The sequence below is a fragment of the Podarcis gaigeae genome (genome assembly GCF_964106915.1).
Source record: "Podarcis gaigeae genome assembly, chromosome: 3".
In the NCBI taxonomy this organism is placed as follows: Eukaryota; Metazoa; Chordata; class Lepidosauria; order Squamata; family Lacertidae; genus Podarcis; species Podarcis gaigeae.
Window position 1 is genome coordinate 33,550,589 of NC_139680.1, and position 19,437 is coordinate 33,570,025.

At 41.4% G+C, this 19,437-nt stretch overlaps 1 long non-coding RNA gene across 2 annotated transcripts in view; it reads left to right on the forward strand.

Annotated features, from left to right (window-relative positions):
* The window catches only part of LOC310840713, a 249,855-nt gene that overhangs the window by 93,129 nt on the left and 137,289 nt on the right, over nucleotides 1-19,437 (forward strand). The window contains exons 8-9 of one of the 2 annotated variants that reach the window (XR_014562030.1): nucleotides 102-142; nucleotides 7,444-7,516. This is a non-coding gene — a long non-coding RNA (uncharacterized lncRNA). Of the gene's footprint in view, nucleotides 1-101; nucleotides 143-3,100; nucleotides 3,176-7,443; nucleotides 7,517-19,437 lie in introns of those variants that run through there. The other variant, XR_014562031.1, reaches the window with a different exon arrangement.

The following is a 19,437-nucleotide window of genomic DNA, read 5'->3' on the forward strand; positions in this document are numbered from 1 at the left end:
CTATCTGCATCTTTGCTAATGTAAAGACTGCATTATTCTTTTTTAAGGAAACAAAGTTATTTTCTTTTTAAGTAATTGGAACCTTTTCCTTTATTTTACAGCCAGCAGATGGAAACTTGTTTGCTGGAACTTCTGAAACTCTGTGAGTAAAATCTTCACTTATTTGCAAAGCTAAGTGTCTGTGATTTATTCTAACCTAATTTTTTTATGGGCAACATTTGTTCAAGGGTGGATGCTATAAAATCTGACCTAAATTTAATGTGCTTTGTAACAATCACCATTGTGCTAATTCTGCTAGGAGATTCCCCGCCCCCAGCCTCTCCAACAATTATTGCACAGACCCATAGCTTTTCTTTATTCATTCCTTAATTGAGGATATAATTTCACAGTCCTTCCCCATTTCAGTACTTTTCTTTTTGCTAGGTAGGGCAGGGAAAGCAATTTGGATCACTTAACATCAGACTAATAAAAGACAATAACATAGAAGCTATGTGGCCTAACCTTTAATGGGAACTCTTATTGACAGATTCAGAGGATTTTCATTATAAAAACACAGTAGTGGTAATTTGGTTTACAACATAGCTTCTAAATCAAGCAGCACATGTGCTAAAGGCTGTCTGAGTCTAATGCAGCTATGATTTTTGACAGCTGCTACAGGTAGCTGTAGCTAGAGAATGCCTCCCAGTGTTTTCTGTTCCTCACCCTCCCAGACAGAACAGTATTAAGGTCAGTCTATGACAAATATGAATTCATATTGTGAGCCTGTACATTTCTGAAGCAAAGATTGCACCGAAATTCACTAGCTACGCTTGGACCTCTTCAACATGCAGGGCTCATGGATGTAGAAGACAACCCCATTACTTGCTACATTGCCTTACTAGCAGCACCTCAGCCTCCTTCTGAATGTGTAAGACGATGTTTTTTGACTTTACTTTTATGACTGAGATGACCAGTTTGGCAGTTCTTGACACAGCAGAAGCAACAACCAGCTGCCTAACCAGCCTCCTATAGTCAATTGTATCAAATGCTGCTATACAAGTCCAAAGTGACTAAAACAACCAGCGGTCCTAGATCTAACATCAGTTTATCATCCATCATTCTGACAACTGTGTTGTCTATTCCAAAGGTCATTGGAACCTCATCTGGAATTTCTCAGTACTGATATTACATTCCAAATATATTTGCAGCTGAACTGCCACAGCCTTTAAATTTCCTTCCTTTTTTAGTGGATAGCAGAGTTTGAAAGTGGAAAACCATTTCTGATTAGGATATACACTGTTCCATACGAAAATACTCCTGCTAGAATAAGTTTTAGGCTTACAAACTGCTTTCATATTAGGAGTTGCAGTAGGAACTCAAGTGTTTTGCGTGGACAGGCGGAGTCCCCAGATCCCGAGTGGTCCCCCCCGTCATGTGGAATAACGACTCTAGACAACGTGCTATGGGATTAAATTGGCCACAACTTTATTAAATTTCAAATGTGGGTAGACCTTGGCTCAGGCATTGGGCGTTCTCCCTCCCTAGTCCCCAGCCGGGGACCTAGGGAGCATCAGGGTTATCCAGTGTGTGTGTGGGGGATGGGCCGGCTCTGGAGAACATATGTTCAAGCAGAGATAGCCTCCCCCGTTACGCCGCCGCAGGGGAGAGCAATGACGACCTTTCGGCGTACGGCCAAAGCCTCCCTTCAAAAACCCCTTTAACGGGGAACCCTGGTATCGCCGCCGCAAAGAGGAAGATGGACAAAAGGATTCCGCCCAAGGCCTGATACCGCCAAAGTTGTGACGTTTTGCTACGGGAAAGGCGGAACCTGCCAATGCAGGGAAATTCCTTTCCGGCCCTTTAACAGCAACCTTATCGTAGCAGCGCCCGCATACCTGTGGAGACAGGTTAACCTGCAAAACCTATGAAGAAAAGTTAACCTGCAAAAGAAGACATTAACTGAGGGTGGGTAGGGTGGGAGAAGCTCTGGAGCCAAGTGAGGATTACCAATTAAGATCCACCCTCTATTGTGTGGGCAGGTAATCCCTCCCCCTACCTGGCCTGGTTTCCCTGGCAACGCTTCCCCCAGGTGGGATTGGACAACTCACTGGGGTAGGCGGGGACCTCCAGGTATCCCACCTGAGGGAAGGCAAAGCCTATGCTGATGGGGCCACTCCAGATCCAGGGCTGCACGTGTCCCCGCAAAGGGCGCCCCTCGTTTTAAGTGGGGAGTGGTCATTCTCGATGGCTGAAAAACTTCAGATGTTACTACTATAAGTTACTGTATTTTTCCATGTGTAAGACGATGTTTTTTGCTATTAAAAAAGGCAAAAATTGGGGGTCGTCTTATACACTGATAGTGAATGCAGAGGGGGGCGGTGGGGTTGTGGTGAGTGGGTGGGTGATTGGCAGCAGTGGGCGGGTGGGCGATTGGTTGCGACCTCCTTCCAGAAAGCTCAATAACTTTGGCTAACTTCCCTCTCAAAACCTCAACAATTGAAGACTGACCTCTGCAAAAAAAAGCAAATAATACTAATAATAAGCTCAACAACTCAAGAAATATTGATTTCTTAATTTTGGGTTCAGAAACATAGGGGTCGTCTTATACATGGGGACGTCTTATACACGGAAAAAAATATGGTAAATAAACACTTGGTGGAGCAGTGGGGATGAGCACACAAGCTCTACCCTTTGATAGGGTGATCTTTCTGCGCTCAAGGAGTTTCCCTGAACATTTTAGAATCCTGGTTTCCCAGGATTCTAAAACATGTAGGAAGTCTCCCTTAGGACAGAAGTCCTTTTGCTTCAGAAGATCAGTCTCTATAATTTGGAGGATGACGGGAACAACCATGTGAGGACAAAGTTGACATGCTTACCCCATGCTAAATACTTACCCCATGTTAAATGTGTTTATTTAACTTCTAATTATACCACTTGATGATGGCTAACAAGGCACCAATCCCCATGAAAACTAAAATGGCTAATGTAGTTTTAGAAAGAATGGTTGCATTTTAATTTCTTTGCTATGCTATAAAACTTCTACTAAATCTAAAAATGCCACCAGTCATTTTAGATGGAGATAACAGGGAAGAAGTCACTCAAATTAAATTTGCTTCCTTAGGCTTAGCAAGAGAAGAAAAGATCTTTAGGAATAATTGACAGATAAGAGATGACGGAGATAAAAAGAAATGGACTGGGAAGTATTTAATGGCTGTTTATGGCATTACACATGTTATGGTTTAGTGGTACATTGAAATTTCATTATTTTCATAGTTCTTGTTTCCCATTTCGCTTTTCCTGTCCACTTCGTTCTGCTAATTTTACTGAGTAAATACAGTGTGGATAATGGACAGCTATTGTGCCAAAAGACATTTAAAGGACTTATTCAAAAGGAATAATTTGTCCACCAAGGTGACCACAGCTGTCTCTTTTCCATAACATGAACTAATAAAAATGTATTAAAATGGATCTCAATTACCTACATCATCTGGGAATGCTAAAAAAATTTTTTTATCACAGTCCAAGGAAGTTGTAGTGTTTCTAAGACAATGCCTGGAATTGGTATGGGGTGGATAAGCTGAAACTTAATCCAGACAATAAATAGATGTTCCCAGTCAGAAGATCAGGTAATAGGAAATCTACCTGTTTTTGGTCTCAGATTTTAGTGTACATGGCAATAGAGCTCAAAAATATGGAAGTAAAAGGAGGAGGCCACACAAGCCCCACCTCCTGACTCTCACCAATTTTAGTTTATCTTTCACTTTTTGTCCACATCTCATTTAAATAATTGTAGAATGGTAAAGCAGGGGCCTTGAAGTTTCCCAGCTACAGTACGCAGCTGGCTTGAACAGGTCATCTGATCCCAGAGTTCTCCACCATAGTGAGATGCTTGGTATTTTTATTTAAATTATAGCAATTATTTCTGAACACGCATATAGATCAGCACATGGAAATGTTATGCAAATCCATATAATATTTTATTGTCTTTTTCAGAGGTGCCCAACTCTCCTCTCTTTCCCCCCACTGCCTATAATTTCAGCATTGTGTAGCCTGCCCATGCTGGAAAACTGTGTCTTGGCTATTTCCATGCTGGTGTAGCATTGTTTCTAAGTAGGCTTCTAGAACTCCATGGTAACAAGGGAGGAGTCCATACCATAGCTCCTTGCCTTCTTCCCATGCCAACCTTTGCTCTCTTGCAGACTTGATCAATGCAGTGGTCATTGGCCATAGCTTCCATATTATGAGTACTAATGATTTTAGCCTGTTCACATCAGTTTTGGTGTGTGACAACGTTCAATTTAAAGATGGTGTAGCTACATTTGGACAATGGAGTTGATCTGTTCTCCACCTGGGCTTTTGAAACATATTCTGTCTGGCCAGCTGTATTTCAAAGAAGGGACAGTTCAAGCTACAGGTTAGGTTAATATTTTCTTCCTGATGGTGACCAGGAGACTCAACAGCTCCTGTGAACACTGAGCTGTTGTGGGCCAATTCTCCTATTCAAATACTCAAATATTTGACTTCACATATTTCCATTTATTTTACTATGCATGTTGATCCATAGGAATCCTTACAATGCACAGGCCATGTGCTGCCTATTGCATGACAGTTCTTTTGTTGATGTATATCTGAATTATCACAAGCTATCAGGCATTTGTTTTTTCCACATCTAGAGATTCTCAGAAGGAGCATTTCATGTTGCCCTTTTGCTCAGCAGGAAGACAACGCTGGCAGTAGAGACAATATAATGATTTGGGCTACAGTTGTGAAGGGCTGTTATACTATAATGGGTCACATCCTCTGCTTTCCTAACATAAGGTGGGGGGGGGGCGAGTTGCTGTCAGGCTTTGCTAGCTATAGTTTGTTTTGACATCTTTGTGTTACCAAATGTGCTGGCTGTCAGAATCTTCTATATCCCAAATCTGCTGGCCCAATTAGTTGTAAAAACAGGAGCCTCTTGTCAGAAACGCTGCCTCTCCCTTCTCTGCATACTGCAGCCCAAAAGGTTTTTGAACTCTATAATTAGAGCAGGGAATGCAAGGCATTGTGGTCCCACTTAAATACAGATGTTCAGTGCTACAAGTGGTGGGGTAACTGCAAATATGATGGGCACAGCAGTGCCTGAATATAGGAGTTCTAAGCATGATCTCATAAAGTGTGTGTGTGTGTGTGTGTGTGTGTGCGCGCGCGCATGGATCTCTCTGGGATAGTGGTGTTGGTGCTTCATAATCCTATGCATATATTCAGAAGCAAGTCCAGTGTGTGCAATTGAGCTTACTCCCTAGTCCTGACCTTCAGTTGTATTCCTACAGTTACCTGAGAGTAAGGCCCATTGAACACATCAGAATTTATTTCTGAACAGACATGCATGAAATTTAATTCATTTTTTTTTTATGAGTAGATAATTGTTAAGAGGCATTTTTGATGTGTTGCTGGATTTGTGGGTTTAAAAGAAGCAAATCCTAGTATGCTTTCATTTACTGCATATGCAGTCCACTTCCTCCAAGGTTCTTAGGATAGCTCATGGGCCTATTCCATTGTATCCCATTGTTCTCCCACAGAAGTCTTATAAGGTGTGTTAGTGGTTCTTGGCCAGCCATCTGAAGACCTTGGGTTTCTTTTTCCTTCCCCTTCCCATCAAAAGAGGAGGGATATGTCACAAAATCAAGGGGTGTGGAGTATTCCCTAACCATCAAAGGGAGACCACTAAGCATTAAAATGGGCACAGGATTTCACAGGACAGCTAAAGGATTCCTTGCTATTTGTTTAAAGCAAATAATATTTCCTTCCCTTCCCACCTCCAAATCAAGTGTGATGTGATAAAAGAATTCAGTTCTGACAGAGTGCTTCCATGACCTTTTATACTCTTCAAGTCCTTAAACCCCTCACACAAATTTATGAGTTGTCTCCCATCTTCAGCAAGTCACAGGGATGTAAGATAGCAACATTATAGTGGGGAAATGCAAGTCTGATTTTTCAAGTAGGCAATGCTTTTATCTTTTTCCTCCACTTGATAAAAAAGCTCTTTCTTTCTTTTTTTTGCCAGTATGAAGTATGTTCTGTTCCATGGCATGCAACTGACAGATTGCCATTTTAAATAATGGCTTGGGTTCAGTCCACTTAATAACAACCTTGTGCCCTGAGGCCAGATAATCTGAGATACACAGTATCCCTGGCAAAGACCTGTCCATCATTTTCTCGGGAACCTCTGTGTAGCCCTTGCCCTTGAAATCTTTTCCCGCTGTTAAATTGGGAGTGGGGGCTTAATTAAGAAATAGGTATAGTGCATAAGACTGAGTGGAAATGAACTGACTTGCTTTCATATAGACTGAAAGCTTTGCACATCTTAAACATTACTTTTATTGTCTCTCTCCAATTTGCTTCCCTTGTGCACACCCCCATTGGATTTAGAGCTTGACTAAGCACTTAGGTCCCATCCATACTATGCATTTAAGGTAGTGTTATACCGCTCTGAACAATCATGGCCCCCCTCAAAGAATCCCGGGAAATGCAGCTTTTTAAAGGAATTGACAGGTGTTGAGAGACCCCTATCCCTTCCCCCCAAACTACAGTTCCCAGTGTTTCCTGGGAAGAGGCATTGATTTTTAAAGCACTCTGTTCATAACTCTTTGAAGGTCAGCCAAGTTCTTTGTTCACCTGAGGCCCTCCCATAAGTTGTTGGGACTACAACTCCCATCATCCCTGACCATTGGCCATGGTGTCTAGGGTTTGATGGGAACAGGACTCCAACAACACTTGGAGGGCCACAGGTTTCTCATCTGTTGCATAAATTAATTATGCATTATGTGAAGTAGTGCTTTTATTCTGACCATCATGGATATATAGTCAACCAAAACCATTGGGACTTTCAATCAGACAATCCCCTAACTGCATTCTGGAGTGGTTCCAGCAAGGCTGTGTGTCACTGTATTCTGAAATGAGTAGTTTTCCATTTGGGATTGCAGAGAAATGATGGGCACCTCACCTTTCAGAGATGCTTATCCACCACCACTGATCTTGTCATTGAGGAACTCCTGATGAGCTACCAAGACACCCCAGAATTCTTCAGAACATATTTGAAAATAACTTCTTTATCATTAACCTTGGTTTTCTGCTTTAGCATTCTGTAATACAAGCATAACATTTGCCGATAAGTGCAAGTGAAGCAGCTATATTTAAATAGAGTTTGTGTGGGGATGTTATATATTTGCTTTAACATCATGGAACTAAGGTAAAGCATAAATGTTCAGCTCTGCTTTGATCAATGTGGGTTTTCTCTCATAAAAATGATCCTGCTACGTCCTTCTTATATTCTTTCCACCAGAGTTCAGCAAGGGCAGGCTGAAGATTAAAATCTCTTTCTGTGCAGAAGGCTTGCAATACTTCTGATTTTTGAAGTGATTAGAATTTCATTTCTCACTGTAATCTCCCCACCCCCCTTTTCCTTTCTTTCTTTTTTATTAGAGCCACTCGCCCTATACATAACAACTATGGATGGGGAGAAAATGGATCAGGAGAAGGAGACATTCATTAGAAAGTAAGTGTGTGGGGATTAGAAAAGTCTGTCTGACTCACAAAGTAGAAATGGCATTTAGTATCCTAGTCCCCTTCTAGACAAAATAAGCAAATGCTGCCGTGAAGTTTAAAGCCTGCTGGTCGCAAAATTGGAAATTGGTTTCCTGGGGCTCTCTGTAAACTCTTCATTACTTTACTCAATCATGCTTCATTAGAAAGTTAACAGACAGAATACCAGTGCACATTGGGATACGTTCAAGCGCCAGCCCTTCCGTCTCCTTGAACGTCACTTAAAACTTGAATGTCACAGCAGATTAGACATTGTGTCAAATTGCATCTTCTCGTCAGGCTGCGGCATGGGCAGCTTGCAGATCATAGCTACTTAACCTCTTGAAAATTGCCAGGTGCTTTTTAGCCTGTTTTGCAATGGGTAACAGGAGGGTTTAATTCAAAGTGATTCTGATGGAACTAACACACAATTTCCAAAGGCATCCGGAAGGAAAACAAGCTGATGAAAGGAACAAACTAAAGACATGCACATGATGTCTCACATGAGCTTTCAACTCTTATTTTCTGGAAAGAAAATAAAATAGTTAAAAACTGCTATGTGGTTTTTTCCAACTTCATCCCAATTAATTTGAACTCTTAGCTGAATCTTACTCATCCAAATCCAGGTTCCAAGTTCTATTTTTCATGCTGGCAGTAGAGCAGAAGTTGTGGTTTACAATTTTTGTTATTGTTGTTGTTCTTCAGTGATACAGTTCTTTGAATCTTAATGTGCTTTTTTATAACAAGGAGCCAGGCATGTTTTGTTGTCAATAGCTATTTTTTGAAAGGAGCTACTGCTAAAGAACCAGCTTTTACACATACAGACTTAAACAAGCAATAGGTATTCAGTCATTCATCATCATCATCATCATCATCATTTATTGAATTTATATACCTCCCTATAACTGGAGGTCTCAGATTCTAACTAATCTGGTATGATCTGCTGACTTACTGAAATAAGTGCTACCTGTATTGCCTTTAAATTGAACCAGTAATGAGTCATCAAGTAGAAGTGGCAATTGTATCTATTTAGCCCCAAGTGTGATTTATAAATCAATAGTTGAACATCCTTTGTAGCTGGTACAATACATTGTTTCTGTTATTTTTACATCTTTTCTGTAGGGCTGGCTCTACCATTTGGCAGAGCAAGGTGGCTGCTTCAGGTAGCAGATCTTTGGTGTCATGGACTAAATAGCACATTCTTCATTATTTATTATTATATTGTATTTTTTACTGCCAGAGAGGGGGAAAAGTGCTTTTGTCACCAAAGAACATTCCTGATCTTGGATCCTATGTATCATGAATGCTAGGAAAGCACCAACTGGGGGATGCTGTTGTATTTCTGCTGTTATATGTAATGCAGCAAAATATACTGGGCCAGCCCTACTTCTCTGGGTGTCTGTAAACCTTCTTAAATAATAGGAGGTGTATGTTTGAAATAATAAAACAAAACAAACCCCACAGCCCTATATTTACAAGGAGAATATTGCATGCAGTGATTACTTCCTCTCTTAAAAAAAAAAATCATGCAAACCTGTCTATTTCACATTTACCTGGAGTAATTCCATTCTTAGAGCAATTGGGCCTTTCCCCCTTCCTCCCTAGGATTACCTGAGCTTGTAACCATGCTGCATTTTTATTGCCAGCAGTGAAAAAATTTTGTTTTGCTGTTAATAATTGTAACTTGAATTCAATTAAGTTTGATAAAACACACTTGTCACCTTCCTGTCCAGAAGAGTGATTTCTTTCATTCTTCCAGGATAGGGCTACAGTTTGTGCCACATCTTATTTTTGTTGCTGTTACTAATGTTATCAAAATGTATACTCCCAGTCATATTTGGTGAGGGCTTCCAAAGAATTACAGCCCAATTGTAAACTGATGGGCTTGATAAATCAACTTGCCCAAAGACTTGTCACAGAAAAACAGGCTCTCCTGGAGTATACCATTTTCAGTGCAAAGACATGAGGCAAACCTAGATTTTCACCTTTTGTGCTATTTTTTTCCAAGTCCGCTTACCTTTGACGGTTAGGCGACATTGTGGCTTGGCCACGACCTTGTCTGCCATCTGGGGATGTCGACTGGTGGGGATTACGGCCTGCCTGCGGATTGACCAATTGTAGGCAGGATCAGGCACAGGATGTCCTCAGGGGGTGGGCCAAATTGCCCAATAGCCATTGCTTGGGTCCACTCCCGCGGGATAAATCGAGGCCTGTCCAGGCCCCCTTCCCATTTTGTAGCCGGATCTCTTTGGATCAAGTTCCCCATCACCACCACCAAATCTGTAAATAAAACTGTAAGATGAGATTTCACAACAAGTGCCAACATACGGTTTTTATGTTGTTATGAGGTGCATGATGAGCTTGAATTTTGCATTGAAGTGGTTATCTCTTTGATTCCAATTGTCAGTAAGCCTGTGATAAGGCAAGTGAGTTTGTGCTAAAATGCCAAGCACTATAGGGCATGTTTCACATCTTAGCTGAAGGGTTATTGTGACACTAAATAGAACTTCTGCTGCTTCAGTACAGCCAACTGAGTTCCTGGCCTCCCCTTGGGAAATTCTGAGGTTGCAAAGGATATGCACCTCAATCATGGTCAGATTAACATCAGTTGGGCTTTGTGTGCTACCTCAGTGGTTTTATTTGTAATAAAAGCTCATTTCCAGACCTTCAAAACCAGGTAAGGTCAGCATGTGGAAGTGCTAACTGTTCTCCAACGGCGACCTATGTTCAGATGCTAAGATGTTGTTTTTTAAAAGAAGTCATCACTTTTCAATTGTATACAATTCTGAGGCAGTATGCAGTTTGAAAGGGAGAAAATAAATGCAAACAAGGCTGCTGTCTTCTATACACTCACCTGAAAGTAAGTCTCATGGAATGTCTGAGTAAGATATGGGTTGGATTGCATTGTAAGATGCATTTAAAAATGTTTAAATAGCAGAGCAGCTTAAAATGCAATCAGCAAATAGAATCATGGGTCAATCTAGACATAATGCTGTCAGTCTGCATGTGTGTGCACATTTACAAAAGGGGCATGGCGGTAAGAGGTCTGAAAACTTTCCCCGTGTCTAGGGTCCCTTCTGGCATTGGAATGTGACTCAGGGAAAAGTGACACTGGAAGATTTATTGCAGGAGGATAAGCCTTGTTTTATGTTAGCTTATACTGAATGTTTTTGACCCGTGGTTTTTGAGATGTTGTTTTATAAGTGTGATTTTAAATGGTTTGATGTTTTAAACGTATCTTATTTTTTTTGCAAGAGCTATGCCCTAAAAGGTGACCTATAAATATTCAAATGAATAAATAAATAAGTAGTTATGGGTGAGAGAGGGTCTAGCACCCCTCACCCGTTCTCCCACTTTTCTCTTAAGGCGAAACCCTCCAGTGCCACCAGTTTATATTAGACTGGGGAAGTTCCTCATTTAAAAAGATGCACTTGCCACTATCACATGCTTTTTGACCCTATCTGAGTAAGCATATCCAAATATCATCCAAAAATTGCTTTTTCGTTTAGCTGCAGCAACAAGAAAAAAGGTATGGCTTTTTATTTTGATATATTTTTTGGAGGTTAAAAGAATGAACTGGGGAGGATAACCTCACATATATTATTTTCATAGTGATGTGTGGGAATCATTTGGCTTAAGCCTCAACAGAACACTGAAAGCCTACCCAACTACACTGTGAAATTATAGCAGCTATTACTCATAAGCTACATTTATTGCATTTTGAATGGAGAATTAGCTGCATGGCTCCAATGGTGATTAATGATTTTTATGCAGCTAAACCCTATCCAATGTACTGAAAACGCTCTTTCTGAGGGAGTTTGGGGGTTATAAATGTGCACGTGCTAATCAAATATTAAAGGTAGATTTGCTGACTATTGCCAAGTATTGTGAAGGTATGTTGAAACAGATTTTGTAGTCCAAATCATTGCATACAGTCTGCTAGTACAGTTTTGCTATATTACTGTATAAAACAGAATGATTTGTTTAAAATTCTGGTTCTGGTTTAATTAAGAAAAAAAAGACACCCACTAGGCTGTCACCATGAACATAACTTAGTATATCACATTAGATATAGTTCCAATCTATTTAGCATATCTAAAATACTACTTGGAAGAAAAGTCAGGGCTATTTCTGATTATTTTAGAGGGACAAAGACAGCAATTATATTTTACAGAACTCTGAAAATGTCATGGTTGGTTCAATATCACACCAGGCTTTCTAGCTTGTAATATTAGCAATGGCTCATTTTCTGTAATGAGAGACTCTGTGATTAATGAAAGTGTAAAACCATATCTTAATAGATATTAGTTCCACTGCAAGATGTAATATTACTTTTCCTATAGAATTTAATGGGCTTGTGTCGAAGGTGGAGAATGATAGACGAAACATGGCCTGTTTTTCACATGAGCAGGAAACAGGGAACTGCTCTAATCCACAACAGAAAAAAGAGGCAAATATCCAAAAGACGCTGTAGAATATTAGTTTTATTTTATGAAATAGTTCAATGCATTTCATGTTGTACAGTTACTTTTCAAGGGAACTTTTTCTCAGTTCTTTCAATAAATTGTAGGAATTTATTTTCACCAACTTTCTGATTTTCTAACGATTGTGCATTAGAAGTACCGTGTGCATACAATGGCTGTGTGAAATGCCACTGTGGGTGCTAAATATCAGGGCCTGCCAACTCCCACAACTGAAGTCAGGCACATTCAGAGGACCCACCATGAACCCAGGACCAGGGGGAAGATAGGGCACCTAAAAACGACCCCTTAAATCATATCCCAGGATAACAACCTAACCTGAAGAACCAGATAACCTGCAAGCACCATGGGATCATCATTGGGAATAGAGATGCCAGTGAGCACAAAGCAAAGTTTGGTCCTGAAAGCACTCACTTGGCAACATGAAGCAACTTGTGTTGGAGTCAGGATCAGATCCCCACTGGTATTTCAGGGAGAGTGGGGCAGCCAGGCCAAGTTCTTAAATCCTCAGTTGCTGCTTAGAAGCTGCTGAAGCAAAAGCTTCTGCAGGCATCTCCCAGTTTAGTGCTGATTCTGCCCTGAAGCACACCCTCTGACTGCTGGTGGTGCTGGACAGCTTCTCTATCCAGCTCAAAAGGCTCACCCAGAGTAGCCCTGTTCAGGTCTTACGCCTGAACAGGAATGCAGACATGAGTAGGGAGCATGCGGATGTACACAGCACCCCCCCAACATACCCAGCCCTACATGTTCCACTTCTGCCTCCCCATACGTCTGAACGTTCTGATACGTTCAGAAACGTCTGAACAGTATGTTATTAGACATTTTGATTTTGAGCAAGCTTTTAATAAGCTTTTTAACTGAACATGCTTAGAATCTCACTTCAGACCTTCCAACTCAACACAGGAAGGTTGGGAGTGGGCAGGGAATGTTGAGGGCAGGGCCATCATATGTGGTGGCCCCCATGACACCTTTTCTAGAGGAGGGAAGGACCGTAGCTCAGTGGTTCAGCATCTGCTCTGCATGGAGATGGTCTCAGGTTCAATCCTTGCCATCTCCTGGTAGGACTAGGAGGAACCCTGGTCTGAGGTTCTAGAGAACCTCTGCAGGTCAGGCAATATTGAGCCAGATGGAACAATGGGCTGACTCAGTGTAAGGGAGCTTCCTATGTTCCTTTCAGGAATAATGCCTGAACGAAGTGTGTGTGTGTGTGTGTGTTTATGTGGGGGGGCGGGGGGTCTTATGCAACTATGTATCTGAAGGTGGGGAGGGGGCATGGTGCGAAGTGTGTCTCAGGAAAAAACTGTTGGGTAAAACAGGCCAAGATGATGGGGAAAAGTTACTTGCTAGTTAAAATGAATCAATTTCCTCCAAGGAGGCAAGTACAAGATTTAATCTTCACACGAAGATCTAACCTACTGTTTTGGTAATACAGTAAAATAACGAGGAGGAATTAGGCTTGATTGAAATATGCTTCCTTGCATGCATTAAAGCGAGGTCTATTTTTTGTAATGTTAGGCATACTGTGGCATATAAAGAAAAATATGCTTAATGTTTTGACCTCCTGTAATCTTGGCTGAGGTTCTGTACTTCAGCTAATGCCAGCACAGATTAATCAGTGCTAATACAAATGTTCTTGGCTGCAGATGAGAAGTTGGGCTGATGAGTGATTACTTTAACCGCCTGCACTATAGAGATGGTGTGCAATTTATTTCTGTGGGAAACACTCGTTCTGCGAAGCTCAAAGACATTAAAGTCGACATCAGAAAAAAAGAAAGGTGTTAACATTGATATTTGGAGAGCAATGATTGTTTAACCCCAGAACTCTGTACCCTTTTCATCATGGCACCTGTTTCAACCTGATCTCATAATTCTGAATAGCTTGCATTTAAACATCAGGGTATCAAGAAGTAATTTTTAACCTTTGTATATCAGAGAAACTGGAGCGGGGTGGGTCATTGCAAAAATGATAGGATGTCATTTTGACCATTTGCACAGTCAGCCCTGTTCTGCTTGTTGCTTCTTCTCTCCTCCTCCTTCCTCCTTTTCCCAACTTGAGGAATGCTTGAGATGCGCCAACTCATCACTGTTGGCAGGAGAGAGATGGCCCCTTTTATTGGGGTTTGAGGAGTCGAACTACATAGATCTCAGCTGAAGGCTTTGCTGAACTTATTTTCATTTACCTGTCTGCTTGAGAATGACGGCGGCTTTATCTGTCATTGGTGGGAGAGACTCCCGCAACCCAGTATTGATTAATGGTCCTGTTGGGCTGCCACAGGACCCAGTTGAGGCTTGTTGTAGCTAATATTGCTAAGTTGTAACCTGGGGCTTTGTGTTTTTGGTTTTTGGGTGCAGATATGTGTCTGGGATGGGATCAGTTGGTGAGAACATTGTTGTCATTTAGTCGTGTCCGACTCTTCGGGACCCCATGGACCAGAGCACGCCAGGCACTCCTGTCTTCCACTGCCTCCTGCAGTTTGGTTAAACTCATGCTGGTAGCTTTGCCAGCATCATAACTTTTATATGCCTGTTGTCTTTGTCCATGGAGTTTTCTTGGCAGGGATACTGGAGTGGCTTGCCAGTTCCTTCTCCAGGTGGAGCACATTTGGTCGAAACTCTCCAGTATGACCTGTCCATCTTGGGTGGCCCTGCACGGCATAGCTCATAGCTTCTCTGAGTTATTCAAGCCCCCTCCCCACAGCAAGGCAGTGATCCATGAAGGGGGGGGGGTGAGAACATTATGGGTCCCTATTGTAATGATCTTATGGTGTGAGAGGAGGGGAAAACCACATAACACATGACGCAGACAGTTGGTGGCAGTGCCACATGCCAGCTCCTCTAGCCAGATGTAGTGTGCATTTCAAACAATGACGCTGTTTCATTTCTCATTTTGTTTCATAAAATTTGAATTAGTTAGGTTAGCCTTTAAATGTAAGGGGAATTTAATATCCCACACTCTCTGCTCCTCTGATTGAACAATTGCAGATTTTAGTCTTTGTCATAGTGCTGTTTTCACATTATGATTCATATATCTATATGGCAGTGCCGGGAAGCTGTTAAAATACATGCAGCTAGATACACACTCTGCATCCCAGCTGAACATCAGACAAGTGGCATTTCCCCCCCAAATGGCAAGTAGCCCAAGATGGTGTGGTTTGTTATCTATTTTTTGAGTCATTCAGCGTGATGCAGCAGTTTCACCCTCAAACTTTAGTATTAAAGTAGACTCTTTACACAAGACTTGAAGATGAATCTTTACTTGTCAGGATGGCCAATAATTTAACAAGCTGTATTATTTATATTTATTGAATTCAATACAATTTGTTTATCACCCTTGAGCCTAAGAGAGGGTTTGGTCTTCTTGCTCCAAAACACACACACACAAATGCATAAATAATGCATAAATAAAAAATTAGTGCATAGCTTGCCTGTCTTCATAAACTCTTCCAGACAGAGCCTCCTTGAAGTCTTCGCACTCCCATGTTCTCAGTCAACAAAGCAATGGCAGGACAACCAGCCAACCCCCAGCTCCCTCACTCTGTTCTATGACACACACACACACACACACACACACACACACACACCCCTACCTAAAGGCAGTAAACAAGGCAATGATCCAGCATTTCTGTGACCTTGATTGGAGTTATTGCAGCTGTTACATTACATATGTTTTCTTTTCCCCAGTGCAACTGTAAAATGCATTTTGTAACAAACACAGTACAAATACTAACATGGTTTTCATAAGTAACAGGGGATGTGTTTATTTATTTTGGTGGTGGTGGGAATACTAACAAACACAGCCCTGAATTTACAGTGCAAAAAGTAGGGCTAGCTTAAGGATTGAGGGACAAGGGGTAGAAAAGGATGGAGGGGAGGAAAGTGTGTCTACATGGGGAATCTTTTTACTGTTAAGGGCAGCATACCCTTCACAGGTAATCTAGGGGGCTGCATGCTGGTGCTGAGGGGGACCAGAGGCAAATTTGGTCAGGGCCCCCCTTTCTCTAGTCTAGTTTAGTTAAGAGAAAAGCAAAAACAAAATTTTGAAGGTTTGTTATACCAGCTTTTTAGGATCAAACTGCTCATTATTTTAAATGCCTCATCACCATTAACACTGCATATTAGAAAAACCAGATGGGAGAGGGAATCCAAATTGGGATTGGGTGCATGGAAGAGGTGCTCTATGTGATACTGCCTTTGATGTTGGTCTGGAAGCTGCAACTAGCTAACACCTGGACAGCAGACTGAACAGGTACTCAGGCAACCCAACCCCAGTCTCCCCCACCATGAGCAAACTTTTTTCCATTAAAATTATAGTATAGTAATTTATATGCAGGTAACCTGGAGATCCCAACAATAGCTCAATTCCTCCAGGATGATGTTAGCCACAGTTAAGTCTATTCTTAATCATAGTGAGCCTCCTTAAATTAAGAAATAACCATTTAGACATGAAGAATCTGTGCCTCAAAGGCTTGATTGTTAAGGAAATAGCTGATGATTTGCTTTTAACTTTTGTTCTTATCAGTATTGAACTAATTTAAAAGACTCTGTAACAAGCTGAATTAGAGCTAAGCCAAGGGTCTTTTAACAGAGCTGAATTCCTGCTAGTGTGGGAGGAGAAAATTGCAACACTCAAGAATGGTAAAAATATGCACTGTTGTGTTTTGTTTGACTGCAGCTGACCTTTCATTAATAATATGAATAAATGGATCTCAAATACAACTTTGCAGAGCAGTGGAGTTTTCTCATTCTTTCTGTGTTGGCATAGCAGTGTGTGTACTTGCAGTATTGCTGAAGTTTTAAAACTGATTATTTTAAAAGTTGTGAAGGAAAGACTGTGGCATAGGCCAGTATTGGATAAAAGATCACATTTTATGTTTTATTCAGTTAATTAAAGGTAGTTCACACTGGATGTATTGCACTTCATTCCTCTTTTCACAGTCATGTTGGCATTGGTCCTTAAACTAGGTAAAAAGTCTCATTTTCTCCCCCCCCTTTTAAAAAAACCTGTACAGCATATATGTAAGTTAGAGAAATTTTAAACACCTTTCTCCAATGCCTTTTGAAGTCCCATTGGAAACTTTTTTGAGAGAGATTACCCATAAAACCACCATAAGAAAATAGATGGTCAATCCCCACCCCTGCTCCATAACCTGAGTTTGCTACCCTGAGTTGCAAACATTATTTCCCCAAGACCTCTAAATAACAAACTAGGGTATCATAGGACACTGGCAGCAGCTGTAAATTATAGAATTATAGAGTTGGGAGGGACCCTGAGTCCAACCCCTGCAATGCAGGTATATCAACTAAAGCATCCATTCTTTGGGTTCATAGAATCATAGAATTGTAGAGTTGGAAGGGACCCTGTGGATCATCAAGGACAACCCCCTTCAGTGCAGGAATATGCAGCTGTTCCATACAGAGATTGAACATGCAACCTTGGTGTTATCAGCACCACACTGGAGCTATCCAGTCATTCCGTTACTGCAAGGACTTCTGCCTGTGGATCAAGACTTCCTCTCCTCTCCTCTGTGCATCCCCACACTCCTCCAAATCTTTGGTAGAAGGCTGCAGGAACCATAAGAACATGTTTTTTTTGGGGGGGGGGGAGGCAAGGGGTGTAAGTTGCTCAATAAGTTGCTGAGCAAGAGAAACAATCTAGACTAAAATGTGACTAGATGAAGCAAATACGAAAAAGCAGTGGCTTCATAACCTAGTATTTCAGAAAACTCGCAGATCTCACAAGTATATATACTTACTTTTGGGTATAAGGTATGATAGTGTGCTTATGTCCTGCTTTCCGGCTTCCTATGGGCGCCTGGATTGCTATTGTGAGAACAGAATGCTGGAGTAGATGAGTCTTTGACTTGGTCCAGCAGGGCTCTTATTACATTCTTACGGACAGGTAAAACAACTTGTTGGTTGGCTGAAGCTGGATAATCATCCTTTTGACATTTCCATTCCACCTTAAGGAACAGGCATGTGGAATTGTTGTGTGTCACATGTCTGTTTACATTCTAGCACAGTATGCTGGGAACTTCCGTTTGTGTATAGCTTTTGCTTTTGCTGTTCTCTCTGAGATGACATGAGAGAGAGAGACGACATGTTTCTTTATTCTGATTTATGATTAGTAAATCTGTAGCTGTAGCATGACTTCACAAGCCTCACGACTATTTTGTGTGTTCAGTACACTCTGCTAATAGCATGCCCTGGCTTCTCAAGTCTGGGTCGCTGATTTATGTTGGAGCACAGGCCGATGGAAGGAGACGTCCGAGCTGGGGCTTGCCAGCTGGCCTCCCAGCCCTCCGCATGTCGACACATCCTGGGCTCTGCTGCTAAAGCCATTCCATGCTGCCACTCATTGGGTGATCTATTGAATTTTCTGATGGCACCTTTGATCTAGACAGCTTTTTTCTGAATTGGGGGGCAGAGAGATGGGGGAAAGGTCAAAGTGATGTGGAAGGATGGGTTTGGACATTATTATTAATGACATGATGGCCAATTCTAGAAGGGTGGTTGCAAGTGGAAGTAGCAGCAATGAGGGAGGTCACAATGCAGTTAGGGGGCTGAGAAATGATGGTGTGTCTCATTCAGGGCCGAGAGAGAGATGGAAGCCCTGAGCTAGTCCTCATCCATGGTGCCCTACTGTGTAGGAGCAGGCCTTTAGTTATCGTCAGTAAGGGTGTGTGGAGAAGCATTTTTTCAATATATGCAGGATGTGGTTTTGGTGTGTGATCATACACAGAAATTCATGCAGTAAATGTTTGTGCTGACTTCTTTATTCCAGTACTTTGGTATCCTGGACATGCTTTTATCTTTCTTGCTGTTTCCATAGCTATATGATTTATTTATGTCTCTGCTGTGGGCATTCTACTGTTTTGAGTGTATTTCCTGTTCCTTGCAAAATCTTGATATACTTATCATCATGTCTAGCATTTGATTCAGCAGCTGATGGTAGTGAAATGAGTAAACAAGCAAGGCGTATAATGAGATGAGTAAACCAGAGTCTGTAGGAGTCGGAGTTTGGAAGCTATATGAGAGCTAGTTGGCAAAGTCTTGTTAGCTCACTGTGGAATGCAACCAAATGAATTTCCTTGATTAGGATAACTATCATTAGGAGCTGCAGTCCACAATTTTAAGAGTTTAATTAAATCTGAGGTTGCTACTCACTGCTCATTTAGCAGCCATGGCTGAAAAAGCCATTTTCTCTCCATCTGAGCTTGGCAAGTATTCCAGCATATTAAATGAGTGTCTGAGATCGAGACATAGCATTAGTATTCTTTTGCAAGACCTAACTAACTACCGGTTAGGGTGGTAGATACCTTTTTGAGGATTAATATGTTATTGTGTGACAGACACCCTGAACCTAATAATACTGGGGAAGAATGTATTTCGTATTCAGTCTCAATAATTGTATGCT